This window comes from Vicugna pacos, chromosome 18 (assembly GCF_048564905.1).
Source record: "Vicugna pacos chromosome 18, VicPac4, whole genome shotgun sequence".
NCBI classification, from domain to species: Eukaryota; Metazoa; Chordata; class Mammalia; order Artiodactyla; family Camelidae; genus Vicugna; species Vicugna pacos.
The window spans coordinates 42606858-42623299 of NC_133004.1; the positions used below are offsets into that span (position 1 = coordinate 42606858).

Sequence of the window (16442 nt, forward strand, 5' to 3'; positions counted from 1 at the left end):
AGATGTCACCCTGTTAGGGATTTACGGCCAGCTTCATAGGCTCTGTTGGGAGGTCTGCATCACCTCTCAGAAGGGCTGGCTTTGCACCCTGGGTGGGACAAGCCCACGTCCCTGGCTGCACCTATGTGGATGAAGCGATGGGCTGGCTGGCACTTGGGTGCCCAGCTGCATAAAGCAACCAGCTTCAATGCCAGAATCCACTCTGCTCAGCCAAGGGAAATAAACACACTCCCCACCTCAAGCTGGGGCCTGTGGTCCTGTGCGTTCACATCAGTATTTTCCTGTCCGACACGCAGCCCTCTTATTTTTATGCTGAGCATGATGATTAAATTCTGGCATTTTAAACGAGAACGTGAGGCCACTGCAAGGCAGAGCTGGCTGTTTGAAACCCCCACAGCTGTAAGCTTCCTTCGCCCCAGGAACTGATTGGATTCCAGGCCCCGGGCACTGGGCACCTGTCCACACTGCATTTGGAGCCCATAGGCCGAGAGTTCCTCCCTGGCTCCTGGAGAGAAGGGTGTGTGGGTGGTGCCAGGAAGCCCCAGGCACTTTCAAGAAATAGTGGGAAATTACGCTTGCTGTTAAGAGGTACGCACGTCTCACCAGATGAATAATGGAATGGTCTTCAATAATCCATCAGTTTATATTAAAAATTCCAAAGTGATATGAAGGTGTGGAAAATGATCACTGTCTCGGGAAAATCGAAGCCAGCAGGAGGGAGCCTCCCTAAACCCCCACCTCAGCCACACGCGCACCAGCACCACCTGCCCCCACAACCTCATCTGGGCCCCACTTCCTCCCTAGCCAGCACCCCCATTCCTCTCCTCCTGTCTTCTAAACCAGCCGGGCTCACACCCCCGTCCCTCCACTGTGTTAACTTCCAGAGGCTGCCTTAACAAAGCACCACCAACTGGGTCGCTTGAAACAAGGGAAGTTTAGTCTCTCACAGTTCAGGAGATCAGAAATCCAAGTCAGTGTGTCAGCAGGGTTGGTTCCTTCCGGAAACTCTGAGGGAGGGTCTGCCCAGGCCTCTCTTCTCTCTGCCGGTGGCTTCCAACAAGCCTCAGTGCTCCCCGGCTAGCACCTGCATCTCTCCAGTCTCTGCCTCCGTGGTCACATGGCTGCCTTCCCTGTGTCTTCTCGTTTTCTGTCTCGTGTAAGGTAGCATCATTGGATTTAGGGCGGATCGATGTTCTCATCTCAAGGTCTCTACCTTAACTCCATCTGCAAAGACTCTTTTTCCCTTGGCCTCCAGGACCCCCCACTCTCCTGCCTCCCTCCACCCCTCACACAGGCCTCCTCATCTGTGGGGAGGCTCGCCACTCCAGCCTCCTCATGGTTCGGGTCAAAATCATGGCAGTGAAGTTCCTCTTCTTCTCATAGGTCTGATCTAATGGGAAGTCCATTCTCAACAACAGCCAGAGGGATCCTGTGGAGCTATGGCAGCTCACACCAGCTCTCTGCTCAAAGTCCCCCGATGGTACCCATTTCCCTTGTCACGCTGACAGTCTGGGCTCTGATTACTTTCCTCACTTTTTCCCTTCTCACCCTCCTTCACCCCCAACTCCCACCCTGCTGCAACACGTGGGCTCCTTCTGGGTCTCGAATCCCTCCAGCACACTCCCCTCTCAGGGCCTTTGCACTGGCTGTTCTCGCTTACCAGACCTCTTTCCCTAGAGACCTAAGTGGTGCCCCCTCACCTCCTCCAAGTCTCTGCTCCAGCGTCGCCTTCTCAGTGAGCATCCCCTGACTCTAGGAAAATTACCAACTGTCCCCTTGGCCCTCCTGATCTCTGTTGTCTCTCTCTCCCACTCAAGCATACGCTCCCAGCGAGAGGATCTTTTTGTGTTGATGCCTGTGGATCCCAATGCTAGAATATAGGAGGTGCTCAGCAGATGTTTATCAAAAAACAAGTGGGGGAAAAAAACATAAAAATAAAATGATTTAATTGTAAACTGTCTCATACACCAAAAAGTGTGTATAATCGTTATATACAGTTTAAAAAACAATACACACCCAAGTACCCAACACCAACACTCAGCTTAAACAGATGGCCTGTTCATGTGAGTCCCCTGGTACCCTCCCCATCGCTGCCCTTAATTTGCATGAGTTAATCTTTGCTTTTCTTTAGTGTTGTCCACATATGTATGTATTCTTAAATATATATAACACATACAGTGTATGTATAATAACGTATATTATAAACTTGCCTATTCACATGTTTTAAAAACATGTTTATGCATGCAGAAGTGCTGACAGTTGGGGTCTCCAAATTATGGGTGACTTTAATTTCCTTTGCATCCTTTTCTGCATTTTCCAAGCTTACAGAATGAACATATATTATTTCTGCCGTCAGAAAATGATGAAATACATGCCCACAGATACCTAAATGATCTCATTGTGAAACAGGAAGCATGCTTGTTTGCAAGGCAAATAGATATCATTTCTGCACTCGTGTCCCTCTATGACTTACCCTCAAAAAAAAAGGTTCAGATTTGTTTACATGGTGGAGAAGCAAATATTGCTTAAATGAATCTCAGAAAATGCATGCTGAAAATGACTGTCTGGGTGACCTGCAGTGAAGCAGGGGCCTTAAAAATCCTGCTCCCCAAGATGAGGCACACCACACCCCTCCAGGCACAGCTCTGGTCTCAGTTCCTGGGAGCAGAGCCCTGTGTCTGAAAGCTACTGTTCCTTCTATAATTTGTCAGCTGATGTGAGTCCTGGGTGGTCTCCAGTTTTATTACAGTGATTCACCTCTTCTATTACTTTTTTAACATTTTTTATTGAGTTATAGTCATTTTACAATGTTGTGTCAAATTCCATTGTAGAGCACAATTTTTCAGTTATACATGAATATACATATCTTCATTGTCACATTTTTTTTTTTGCCACCTCTTCTATTATTAAGGACACCAGCAGTCCTGTATTTTCACTTCTTTGCTGCTGTCAGGGGCACTTGCTTATGCAGGGTGAAGGGCCACGTGGATGATGGGCTGGGAGGCTACACTGGGTCCCCACCCTGTCCACCCTCTCCCCTGACATGACCTTGGCCGTGCAGTCTCGGAGCCCAGCTTCCTTCCGCACTTAGATCAGGTCTAGAAGACCACCTACCTTGTACGTGCTTCTGTTTTCCATACTTGTCCTTTGCTTCTTTCTTCTTCTTTCCTAGAGTGATGGTGAACTCAAGATCACTGAGCCAAACTGCCCGGACTCCGATCCTGGCTCTGCCTCTTGGCACTGGTGACCCATAGCAGGCTCCCTGACCTCTTGCTGCCTCCGCTTTCCCGTCTGTGGAACGGACATGAAAAAATAAACCTGCCGGCACAGACTGTGGGGAGCACTCCGGCAGAGCAGCGCCAGCGCACGGCGAGCTCCCGGTAAGTGTTAGCCAGTATTCCTCATGCTCTTTTCTCCCCTCTGCTGTTTTGGAAGTTATACATTCTTTTTCTAGTATTTTAGCAGTTGCTCTTCCATTTTAACATGGATACTTAACCTCATAAAGCTGAAGTTAATTAGCATCTCCAGGACCATGAAAGTTTGCCCTGAATTATCAAGTTGTAGGATGTTTAACGCACCTTACACCTCCTCATGTGCCTCCCCGGCTTTTCATGATGGAAAGTATTTTAGTTTTACCTTGTTTTTAAAAATCTTTAGCATTAGTCTTTTGTTATTGTATTAAATATTTATTTGCTAGTGAAGAAACTTGGATTTTCTCAAGGGGCTTCCCTTGCATTGGCAGCTGCCCTGCAGGCCTCAAGAGCCACTGGTCTGGTTACCCTTCACCCCCCGATTGTATGCACACATACACACTCGCGTGTCTAGACACGTGGAAACACACACATAAACACAGAGATGTCTACAGACATGCACACATGCAGACACCCACCTGCACACACACACGCACACCCAGGCCCACACAGACGCGTGTACATGCACCCGGACACACGCACGTGTCTGCACACACGCATGCATGCACACGTGTCATGGAGGCCCAATCCCCTGAAGCACCAGCTCTCCTGCATCAACCTGATCACTCCTCCGTCCACCAGCACCTGAGTCCCATCCCGGTATGATGGTTAGTTGGGATTGAACTGGAGGGGGCCCAGGGTGAGGAGTAGATGGAAACTCTGTACTATTTTTGCAGCTTTCCTGTAAGTTTCAAATGAACTCAAAATGAAAAGTGAAAAAAAACCATATTGGGAACTTCTAAAAATACGTATGCTTGGGTGGGCTGCAGACCTGTGAAATTAGGAGCTGGGGGTAGGGTGGGTCCAGGTAGCTGTGTGCTTTTTTAGACCCTGTCTCTAAATAGTCGCATTCTGAGGTGCTAGGGGTTAGGACTTCAGTAGCTGAACTGGGAGTGGGGGGCACCATTTAGTCCATAACGGTCAGACATACTGATTCTCCCCAGACCCCCGGCCGTCCCTGCCCCTGGCACAGTCCCAGGCCAGCAGCACTTCCAGAACCGCGCAGGCTGTGCAGGGGCCTGGCCCCATGGACCACCCACTCCACCCCCTGGCTCCCACCCTGGTAGGGGTTCAAAGGGGCAGGTAGATCCATCCTTGGGCCAGCCTCACCCTGAGAGGCTAGGAAGGACCAGCCACTGGGCCGGGAACAGAGCAGAAGATGGGAGAGGATGGACAGAAGGAGCCCACGGGCACTCGGGGTCAGGCTAGGGGCTGCTCTCTCAAGGAAGATACAATTTTAACAAGCATCCAGGGGACACTTCCATTCCGTGAGCGCTGAGACCACAGGTGCTCACCCACAGGGCCGGCCAGGGTGGCACTGGCCAAGAGAACTTCCTATGGTGACAGAAATTTTCGGTATCTGTGCTGCTCAAAACTGTGGCCATTGAGGACTTGGATATTACAAACCCTCTGATAATCCCAAGGCGATACCCACAACCATCTCCTCTGTCTGTCAGCTATCGAGCCAGTGTTTCCTCTGCCCTAAATCACTAGGCAGCAGGGGACCGCCCTGTAGCTCAGAGCCAGCCACCATTACTCAAACCAGCCAGCCCTAGGCTGTTCCCCCCGCTGCCGCCCCCCCCCCGGGGATCACAATAAAGCACGTGACCCATGCCTCCCCCTCCCTCTTGCTTCCTCCTTCTGACTCTGGTGCTTCTCCACCGGGCCCTGTGTGGATATCCATCTCTGTTTCCAGGGGAACTGAGTAACAGTGAATTTTCTTTGAATGGCATTATCCTCTCCCTGTTGTCACTCAGTCACCTTTATGATTTATGACCCAGTCACAGGTCCCAGACCCAGGGGAAGGCGAGGTCACAGAAGCCAAGAAAGAGAAGAAAAAGCTGCTCAGAGAGGAGGTAACGGGCAAGCGTGATGGGCGCTGCCGGGAGCACAGCGCGTTGACCAGAAGCGCCCACTCATCCGGACACCCCGCGCTCAGAGGTGACTTTGTCGTGAGCGATTTCAGTGTGCAGGGAGAGGGCTGGATTCATCGAGTTCAGGGAGCTGATTGAGAGTCTGCTTTCACCGGGAGCCCAGAAACAGGGCTGAGCTCAGAGGAGAGGGGAGGTCAAGGCAGGGTTATGGAAACTGGGAGACGTTTCAGTACGTTTGTTTGCAGGCTGGCAGGGCAGGTCTGGGGGTGGGGGCGTGGCTGCAGGTGCCTCCTCCGGCGCCTTCCCACACACGCTGTGCTGAGGCTCCTCTGAAGACCATGAATAAATGATTAAAGATCAATATTGATCCACAGACCTGAGGCCCATTCTATTTCTGACTCATGTCTTTTCCAGTGGTTGATCTGAGTGGATACTGAGAAAGCAACCCCTGGACCCTAATAAAAGTAGCAGTCTCCCTGCACTTGAGAAGCTCCTGAAACCCCTTCCCCATGTCCTTTTCCAGCTGGTGGCTCTTCTCACCCTGGCATGGCCTGACAGTCACGGCGCCTGCTCCCCATTTGCAGAGAAGGCGGGTGACTGGAAGGATACTTACAAATGGGCAGGGTGGTGGCCTGTCCCCACAGCCGCCCTAATTCTGGCTGCCAGGATCTTGTGGGGTCAGGAAGAGGGACCGGAGAAGGATGGGGCCGGATGGAGAGATTGTCTGTAACAGCCAGAGATCCTTTGTCTCCAGGAAATTCAGACACTTTTGACAAGAGGCTTTCTTTTTTTTTTTTTTTTTTTCCGGATTATCTCTTCGAGAAGGTTTCTCTTCAAAAGACCAGATACGTTTGGAGCGTTCTCTTTCTCCCGGCACTACAAGGCCGTAAATTTTCCTCTCTAGTCTCCTCTCCTGCTCTGTGAGTTACAGCAGCTTCCCGGTCATTTATTATTCAGCATTATTACAGTGACACATCCAGCCATCTAATTCATTGTCTCCCAGGGCTGACTTCATCTCCTTCCTTAAATGCTCACCCGGCTGGAATTTCTTCTGACAAACTCCTGGCCCCGCTCTGGCGTTATCTTTCCTCAAACAGGCACGATCATTTTAGAACTTTATTGGAGATCTCGTAAAAGAGCCTTTCAGAAACAATTAGGGCCTCAATGTATCACCGATCACTTAGCACTTAGGGAGGACAAATGAGGACTAAATGTCCCTGCCTGTTCTCCTTACACTGCCAACGAAATTCAAGGCACCACCTCCGCAGTCTCCCCTGGGCGGGGGAAGGCATCAAACATGTCCCCTGGCTCATAAGTGACCCCACTCACTGCCGCATCTGTGGGCTGCCCAGGGAGGGGGGAGGGTGAAGCCGACATCTGGGACCCCCAAGGGCGGGCTGGGAAGGCTGTGTGTTCTCAGACCCTCTCTGGTCACTCTCACACCCAGCTCCCACCCATGTGACGCCTCCAGCTGGATGCCCAGAGGGACCCATGCTCTGGACTGCAACCTTCATCGCATGAAAATATGCCTGCCCTATTTCTGTTCCTTTTAGAGCCCTGCCTCTGCTCTGTGATCTCAGGCAGAGCTGTCCTATCTCTCTGCGCTGTCCAACGTGGGAGCCACCGGCCACACATGGCTCTTGAGCACTTGCCACATGGCTCGTGCAGTCGAGAACTGCATTTTTAATCCTATTTAATTTTAAGTTAGCAACTAAGCTAACATTAAATAGTCACACGTGGCCAGTGCTGACCAGTTGCAGAGGCAGGTCTAAGGAGGGCTTTTCTGTTCATCCATCCAGCACGTCTCTTCCTGGAGAACAGTCATATCAACACTCAGCAAGTTCCTGCCACGTGCTGGGCGTCATGCTGGGTGGGCTCTGTTCATTGTTTCATTTCATTGTCATAACAACCAGGTGAGGTAAGTACCATCATATCCCATTGTACAGATGATAATACCGAAGCTTGGGGATGATAAGCCAAGTGGCTAAGAAGGGATTTGGAGGTTGGCAGTCCAGGAGAAAGTCTAAGGGAAAGTGGACAGGCTTTCTCCACCAAACAGCGGTCTGTGTGAGAGGATGGGCTCCCGGGCTGACTTGCCTTGCTGGGCCTGCTGAGGAAGGTGGCGCCCGGCTGTCCGGTGCCCTCACTCCACGCCTCCAGGTGGGTAGGCATATTGCTGCCTCCCTCTGGGTAACTGAAGCCTGACACTCCCTCCAGGACAGGGCGGGCAGCCTCAGCTGAAGGTCCTGCTTCACTCTCTCCTCTGAGCCTCAAACGAGAGGATATGTTACAGCAGGAGGGACTTAGGTTAGACATGAAGGCTACTTTCCAGAGCCCTGGAACGACCTCCAAGGGAGATAACAGAAGCTCCATCTCTGAAAGACCTTGAAAGCAGCACAGACTTCTGTCTGGGATCGTTAGGATGTGGTTCTGTCCAGAGGCAAGGACAGACGCCCCCCACGGTCCCTTGGAGCCTGCAACTTCTTCTGTGAAAATTCTTATCCTTCATTAAAATCACTGTGCACATCACTTAAGGAAAGGCAATGTAACATTTAACAAGAGTCAAAGAAACAAATCCGGGACTGACAGGGAGCCTTCTCTCGGAGACTGGTTCTCCAAGGGTTCATCTCTTCTTTGCTACACCTTGGTTTCCGTCCTCTTCTCAGGAAACGTCTGTCCCTTCCTCCCATTACTACCTTTGTCTTCCCCGGGCTGGGCCCAGCCTCTCTGAGGCTTACAGTGAGAAGCCTTTCCAGCAAGCGGAGCTGTTTGGACTAATGGTCTCTCCTTCCTGCATTGGCTGGAATGTCCTCTGTTCCTGGGTCCTGGACGCCCCTTCCCGGAGGAGGTTCCGTAGGGCTTCCTTTCCTGATCAGATGCTCCATCCCCAAAACAGAAGATTTGCACCACCTCATCCTCTCTTCCGGCTTACTGGGGGGTGGAAGGTGTCCCTAGGCAACCAGATGTTCTGTTCACTGTCGCCCGGGCCCAGGGAGCTGCCAGGTTGCCAGCACAGAAGTTGAGAGGCACCTGTCGTCTTCCTCTCGATTCCTTTTCCCTTCTGTTGTTTAACCTCTGCTGCTTTTACTCCTCTAGGATCAAGCTATCATCGCTTTCTCCTCGACCTTGCTAACTAGACGAAAAACAGAGAGCCATCATTTGTAGCAGGGTCACACAGATTCCCACGGCATGCAGATGGGCAGAGTGTAGCCTCTTTGTTCCTCTGTAAGTATTGTCCATACAGTGGTCTGATCTCCTCCCAGCCCCCTCCCTGTTTGTAGCTGGAGGAAGGAGAGGGAGAGGAGAAAACAAAAGTTTGTCCAGTTTGGTAAACACAGCATCCTTTCACGATCTAAACAGTTTATTTAGGGTTTCTCTGCCCTGGGCTCCCCGAAGTCCCCCTAACCCTTCAAGATGGTGTCCAGCTTATGTGGATGGTGGGTGGTTCACGACCTCATGGCACCAGGGGGAGGGGGCTCTGGCCTCAATCTCATCCTTGATGGATGTGGCTGGTGTCTTCTGAGAACTGGCTGCATAATTCTCAGGGCTCAGAGCCAAAGGAAAATGCGGCTCAAAAATTACTAAGAATTTCAAGACGGTGACAGCAGAGCATTAAATTAAGCATGTGTCCTTCTGAGCCCAGGCCTGGTGGACTGCCCAGGCCACATGTCCACAAAGCTGGCCTTAACCCCTGGAATTTGCATGCAGACCTGCCTCTTGTTAGGATCTCATGTTGGGTGAAGAAGCTCCTATGTAATGCCCACCCATGTGCGCCTCCAGCCCAGGGAGAGGCATGTACAACGCAGCTCAGCTCCCCTGTGCCCAGGCCCCCCTTCCTGCACAAGCCCCCAGGCATGAAGGGCCAGACTTCCTTGATTCAATCTACCAAACCTGCTTCCTGGTCTACTAAAGGGGGAGCTGAAGTAATTTCCCGAATTCTTACCTCTCTTGACCCAATGTACACCTTGCTACACACTTGAAAATCCTATTTCGTGCATCAAAAGCTAGTATTGACTTTCCTCCTGTTTGCAGGGCTGCTGTAACTGCCTCAATCCCCTACCCTGCCTCCCAAGAGACTGTAATGGCTTTGTGTTCGCATCCCAGGAGTCTGGAGCAGTCATCGGACCAATTTCAGAAAGTCAAGGGCAGGAAGGAGAGGGGCATGGCCCCATGGCACACACACAGTATGGAGGTATGGAGAACAGCCCTGCCCGGGTGGGGTCCCTGTGCTGGAGGTGACAGGATGGGAGTCAGAGGCTTCCCCTTTACAGATCAAATCTGAATGAGGGACAAGTGTGAATTTAGCAAAGGTGTGTGGAGAGGAGCAGGTGCAAGAAAGGTGGGGGGCGGGGTGCATGGTGAGCTGTGGGCAGGTACCGCCCTGTCTTAAAGGGACAGCTGCCAGCTCTAGCTCACTTCTGTCCCAGGGGAAATGTCTGCCCACTAATGGTTTTATGTTTTCAATGTTGACAAACTATTCCAATTTAAAAAAATAATAATAATAAAGCCATGTGGATACATCGGGTAGGAACCAAACAAAGCATGTCTTCTGGCTGAATCCAACCACTAAAAGACCAGAAGGAAAACTGGATCCTGGGAATTGGGGTGTGGACGAAGCTAACAAGGGAAGATCTTGCAGGATTATGGTTGTATTCTGGGAGAAACATATTCTCACTACTGGGGAACTGTGACATGGTCTTAAACAAGGCAAAGGCACCATCAGTTCTGTGTCTTGAAGAGACCCCTCTGGCTGGCATGCGGAGCCTGGGTTGAAGGGGAGAAAGCAATTTGGGAAGGCCAATTAGGAGATAAGGCAGTAGCAGTGAGCAAGGAGGGATATTTAGAAGGGAACATTGTTGGGACTTACAGATAGACAAACCATCATTAAACAAGCCAACAGTTTATTGCCTGGCGCAGGCCAAAATGATGCATTAAAATCAGTGCCAGAGTTGACAGGAGTGTGGATCTATGGCCCAGAGGAATGCACAATGTACACCCACCTTGGAGAACTGTCTGACAGTTTCTTTAGGAAGTTAAGTGTACACCTGCTATATACTCCAGTCTTTTCACTCTTAGATGTTCACGCAAGAGAAATGAAATCTTGTGTCTACACAAAGACTCAAACACGTATTCATAGCAGCTTGATTCAAAATAGCCAAAAGCTGGAAGCAGTCAAATTATCCATCCATGGGTGGATGGATAAAGAAATTGTGGTCCATCCATACAACAGAATACTACTCGGCAATAAAAAGAAACAAACTGTTGATACATAACCATGTGAATGAGTCTCAAATCACTAAACTGAGTGGGGAAAAAAAAGAATTCATACTGTATGACTTCATTTATATAAAATTCTAAAAAAATGCAAAGTAGTCAAAAGATTGATCAGTCCCTGGGGATAGGAAGGGGAAGGATGAATGACAGAGGAGCATGAGGAAACTTTGGGGGTGGGGGCATGGTGGAAATGTTTATCTTCAGTGTAGTGATGGAGATATATATATATATATATAAACAGATCAAATTGTACACTTTGACGATGTACGGTTTCCCATACTTCAACTATACCTGCAGGAGGTTGAAAAAAAATCAACTCAAGGAGCTGGAATGAAACATTCCTAGAAGGAGAGCCCCACCTCCACACTGGCCCTGCACTTCCATGTCTTTTAACCCAGCTTATAAATTTAGATAGAAAAAAAAAAGGAGGGGGAGAAAAAGACACCAAAGTGAGACATTGTTTTACAAAGGTGTCAAAAATACATTAAACACTAAGATGTTACCATAATTAATTAAATGAATAATTTCAGATCTGTCTTGTCACATATTTAAAAATATTTAAAATTATTAAGTACAGAGAAAATGAATGTTGAGCCAATAATCTTAATGACTATATCTCATTATGTTCTTCTTAAAAAAAAATTTTTTTTATTTAAGTACAGTCAGTTACAATGTGTCAATTTCTGGTATACAGCATCATGTCCCAGTCATGCATATATATACATATATATTCATTTTCATATTCTTTTTCATTAAAGACTATTACAAGATATTGAATATAGTTCCCTGTGCTACACAGAAGAAATTTGGTTTTTATCCATTGTTATCTATAGTGATTAACATTTGCAAATCTCAAACTCCCAAATTTATCCCTTCCCATCCCCCTTCCCACGGTAACCATAAGATTGTTTACTATGTCTGCTCTTCTGTTTCTGTGTTGTAGATGAGTTCATTAGTGTCCTCTTTTTTCTTTTTTTCATTTTATTTAGATTCCACATATGAGTGATATCATATGGTATCTTTCTATCTCTCTCTGGCTTACTTCACTTAGAATGATGAGCTCCAGGTCCATCCATGTTGCTGCAAATGGTATTATGTTTTTCTTTTTTATCACTGAGTAGTATTCTGTTGTATAAATATATCACAACTTCTTTATCCAGTCATCTGTCAATGGACATTTAGGTTGCTTCCACGTCTTGGCTATTGTAAATAGTGCTGCTATGAACATTGGGGTGCATGTATCTTTTAGAATTAGAGATCCCTCCAGATATATGCCCAGGAGCAGGATTGTAGTATCATATGGTAAATTTGTTCTTAGTTTTTTGAGGTATCTCCATACTGTTTTCCACAGTGGCTGCACTAAACTACATTCCCACCTGCAGTGTAGGAGGGTTCCCTTTTCTCCACACCCTCTCTAGCATTGATCGTTTGTGGACTTTTGAATGATGGCCATTCTGACTGGTGTTAGGTGATACCTCATTGTAGTTTTGATTTGCATTTCTCTGATAATTAGCGATACTGAGCATTTTTTTCATGTGCCTATTGGCCGTTTGTATGTCTTCACTGGAGAATTATTTGTTCAGGTTTTCTGCCCATTTTTGGATTGGGTGGTTTGGTTTTTTTGTCAGTAAGTTGCATGAGCTGTTTGTACATTCTGGAAATCAAACCTTTGTCAGTCGCATCATTTGCAAATATTTTTCCCATTCTGTAGGCTGTTGTTTTATTTTGCTTAGGTTTCCTTTGCTGTGCAAAAGCTTATAAGTTTAATTAGGTCCCATTTGCTTATTTTTGCTATATCCTATCATGTTCTAATGAGTGGCTTTTTAAAAAAATTGATTTTATTTTTGTAACAGAAGCTTTCATTTCCAGGTCTTCTTAAAGGAGCCTTCCTATTACTTATTTTTAAAGTACAAAAAAAACCAAGGCAGCTTTAAACAATTACATTATAACATTACCACAGGGCACCGGCTTGGAATTTAGCCAGTTCTTAGGCTGATTCCCAGTTCTGTTTCTTGCTCATTCTGGGCCTGTCGGAGCCTCAGTTTCCCCGTGTGAAACACGAAGATAAATGATCCCTCACTTCCAGGTGGCACCACATGCTACAGAGTCTGAACATGGATTTCCTCCCTATGCAGGTGTACCTGGTAATTATTAGATTTTATACTCAGTCCTAAAACTGCCATCTCCCTAAAGGATATTTAATGAGAGAAAACTATAATGCTTGCTCCTTTCATTCAAGTATGAATGTTGTTCAGACAATGAACTGGACACTTCCGGATGCATCATAAAACGGTCTAAAAATAATCCCACTTTTCATTCCTTACCTGCCAGGCAGCTGAGCTGCAACTTGATGAAATATGAGGTAAGTCCTCTTTTATAGCCAGGCATTCATCTGTAGGCTCCTTGGCACCCAGTCCCTCCACGTTATTTTATTATTTCCAAGAAACAGTAACTGAGCCGTTTTATCTACCTTCTGTTGTCATAAGAGTTATCACCCATAAAGCATGTCAACCAAATATGAGAAAGTCATCTCTCATCTGGTTTACTGTTTCCTTGAGACGGCCGCTCTCTGGGGCTGGTCAGCGGGCAGCTTTGATGGGGTTATTGAACACGGCTTTTCAAACCAAAGAAACATGGAGAATGTGGAAGGCCCTTTTTCAGTCAGTTCAGCCCAGGGTCTGGAGTGGAAGGAAGCTCCTGGCACCACGTGGGGGTCTGGTGGGCCCCACGCAGGCCGCCAGCTGTTCCTCAGCCAAGGTGCTGAGCCCAGGCTAGATGCTAAGCATGGGTTCCCCTGCGTCCCCTACTTCCTGTGGCTTCAGTCCAGGACCCCAACCCGCTGTCCAAGCTCAAAGTGGCCTCCCTGCTTTCCTTATTCCAAAGAGGCAGCCTTCAGTTTCTCTGTCTTTAAAATGGGCGTAGAAACAATGCCAGCATGAATCTTTTGCCTTTCAATTTTTAATAAGGATCAAATCAGAACATGGTGTGTATATTACCCAGGGGTGAGCCGCCGCTGTCATTAGCAGTCCCCCTTCGCGGGAGCCCCTTGCTCTCCCCTCACGCCCCAGGCCCGGTGTGCACATCACATCGTGTTTGCTGACTGTATCCCGCAGAAGCGCTCTTCCAAGGAACCGACTCAGCCCCAGAAGGCTGAAGAAATTGTTTACCAACTCAGGGAATGCCAGGCTCCCCCAGGCATCTCCTGCTTCCTGAAGGGATGCGTGGAATCCCCCGAAAGTTCTGAAAAGTACTGTCAGTCTCATTAATTGTAGAAACAAACAAGGGCAGAGGGAGAAAGAAGATGATCACTGGAATGAAGGGACAAGGCAGAGGGGGACCCCAGGTACTTGGGGGTGGGGAGAGTTGAGGGTGTGGGAGTGAGGCACAGCGACCCCACACTCCAGCGCAGCCTGGGACAGTCAGGAGGAGAGTGCCAAAGGGGCGGCTGGGGGCGTGGTTAAGGCGGGGCCTGTGGGAGCGGGGCCTGTGTACACAGGTCAGGAGCAAGGGGAGGATGGGGTGGCACCCCGGCTTGGAAGGGTCCAGCTGTGACTGCAACTTCCAGGATCACTACGCTGTCCAGAAGAAGAAACAAGGGGAAGAACATGCCAGGTGGAGGGAACAGCACATCCCTCCAAGGGTTGTGGGTTGAACTGTGTCCCCCCAAATTTCATAACCGCCAGCACCTCAGTATGTGACTGTAAGTGGAAATCGAGTCCTTGCAGATGTAACTCTTTAAGATGAGGTCATTAGTGTGTGCCCTAATCCAGTATGACCTGTGTCCTCATATGGGGAAAATGCGGACCAGGGGATCATCACACCAGGAGATGCCACGTGAAGGGACATAGGGAGAAGAAGGCCATCTACAAGCTAAGGAGAGAGGCCTAGAACAGCTCTCACAGCCCTCAGGAGGAACCAACCCTGCCCACACCCTCATCTGTTCTTTTAAGTCTTAACAGATATTATTATTATTATTATTATTATTATTATTATTATTATTATTATTATCATTATCATTATCATTATTATTATTTTAATGGAGGTACTGAAGATTGGACCCAGGACCTTGTGCCTGCTAAGCATGCACTCTCCCACTGGGCTATCACCCTCCCCCAACACCTTGATCTTGGACTTCCGGCCTCCAGAATCGCGAGACAATGCGTGTATGACGTTTAAGCCGCCCCACCTGTGGTATTTTGTTACAGCAGCTCAAGCAAATGAGCACACACGCTGTCACAGAGGCTTGAAAGTGCCTGGGTGGAGGGACTGCAGACAATCTGTAGCAAAGCAGGAAGCAGGAATGGGGGCAGATAAAGCTCGGGAGGAGTGGGGCTCAGGCAACCAGTTCAGGAGTTTGGCGTTTATCTGTAGTCAGTGGGGAGGCATGGAGGCCTTCTAGCTGGGCAGGAAGGAGGTTGGTTTGGGCTTTAGAAAACCCATCCTGATTGCAGAGTGGAGGAGGCCGCCATGGCCAAGCAGACAAGAGAGGGAGTTCAAGGGCAGGGGGCGAACAGGAGACAGCTGCTCCAGGAGAACTTGGGTGGTCTCTTCTGCAGGACGTCAGCAGCCTGCAGCGGGGTCCAGGGATGGAGCCCTTTGCTCAAGCCGATGCAACAAAGCCCAAAGACAGGGCAGCTTGAATAATAGGCATTCTTTTCTCCCAGTCCTGGGGCTGGCAGTCTGAGGTCAAGGTGCCGGCAGGGTCGGTTTCTTCTGAGGCCTCCCTCCTTGGCTTGTAGACAACAGTCTTCTCCCTGTGCCTTCACATGGCCACCCCTCTCTGTCTGGGTCCTCGTCTCATCTAAGAAGAACACCAGTCCTGCTGAATTAGGACCCACCCATATGACCTCATCTTAATTTTTTTTTTCAATTCCGAGTGTACATTTGTTGAGCCCACAGTAAATGGGACATGGTTAAGAAATGACCATCTCTTCATCTGTGAACAATTCCCTGCTCTTTCTCCTCCCTGGAAGCATCCTGTCCCACTAGTTTTCCACAGACATGCAGCCTTCTGTGTAGGAGCTCAGTGTCTTCTCAGAAGTGGTGGGTGGCCGAGTGAAAAGTCACAGCCAGGGAGAATGGGCTTCCTGTGAAGCCTGCCCCGAGATGGGCTCGCGGCCTCCTGGGGTCGGGGTGGGCCGCGGCTGGGCTGGCGCTCCCGTCATGGGCTCTTTGGAATAAATAGCACTGACATCTGCATGATCTCAGCTTGCAAGGTGTAAATGGAATTGTAATCAGCTGTGGCCCTGGTGGCTTCTTCCACCAAGCTGGGGTGGCGGACTTCACATGGGAGAGGATTTGAGAGCCTGTCTGTGTTCCCCAAACACGCCTCAGTGGCCACCTCCAAGGGTGGTGCGAGGAAGGTCACAGCCAGGACCAACAGGGCAGAGAAGACCAGGGCCTGCCCGAGCGAGCGTGGTGCCAGCAGAAAGCGCACACGGTTCTGGAAGGCAGACGGGGAGGGTGGTCGAGCGTGCTGGACGAGTCTTCCGCTGGCCTTTTACAGAACCCTCAGCTCCATGACCCTGACCCCTGACAGCAGCATTCCCCGCTGGCTGTCAGCCTCATTTTAAAGTGATCACCTCTTTAAAGACGCTCTCTCCAACCCAGTTACGTTCTGAGGTGCTGGGGGCTAGGACGCCAATATATGAATGGGGGTGGGGGCACACAGTTCAGCCCATAACAAAGGGACACCCTGTCCCCTTTACAGGTTTCTCTCTAAACCCATGGCTCACGGTGGCGCACCAGAGAGAACCCAAGCCAGGCCAGCTGCTCGCCCAGCCTGCCCTCACAAGGTGACAGTTTTCCTTAGGAATTCATTACT

At 49.1% G+C, this 16442-nt stretch overlaps 2 long non-coding RNA genes across 2 annotated transcripts; one reads left to right on the plus strand and one right to left on the minus strand.

Moving 5' to 3' along the window:
- Positions 1 to 1044: 1044 nt before the first annotated feature.
- On the minus strand, positions 1045 to 3503 carry LOC140687164 (uncharacterized). Its single transcript, XR_012061317.1, has 3 exons — positions 3115 to 3503; positions 1701 to 1870; positions 1045 to 1147 (listed from the first exon to the last, which is right to left on the minus strand). It is a non-coding gene; the product is annotated as an uncharacterized lncRNA (long non-coding RNA).
- Positions 3273 to 16396, plus strand: LOC140687161 (uncharacterized). The gene is made up of 5 exons (XR_012061314.1): positions 3273 to 3380; positions 5252 to 5422; positions 8441 to 8569; positions 9377 to 9536; positions 16329 to 16396. It is a non-coding gene; the product is annotated as an uncharacterized lncRNA (long non-coding RNA).
- Positions 16397 to 16442: the final 46 nt, after the last annotated feature.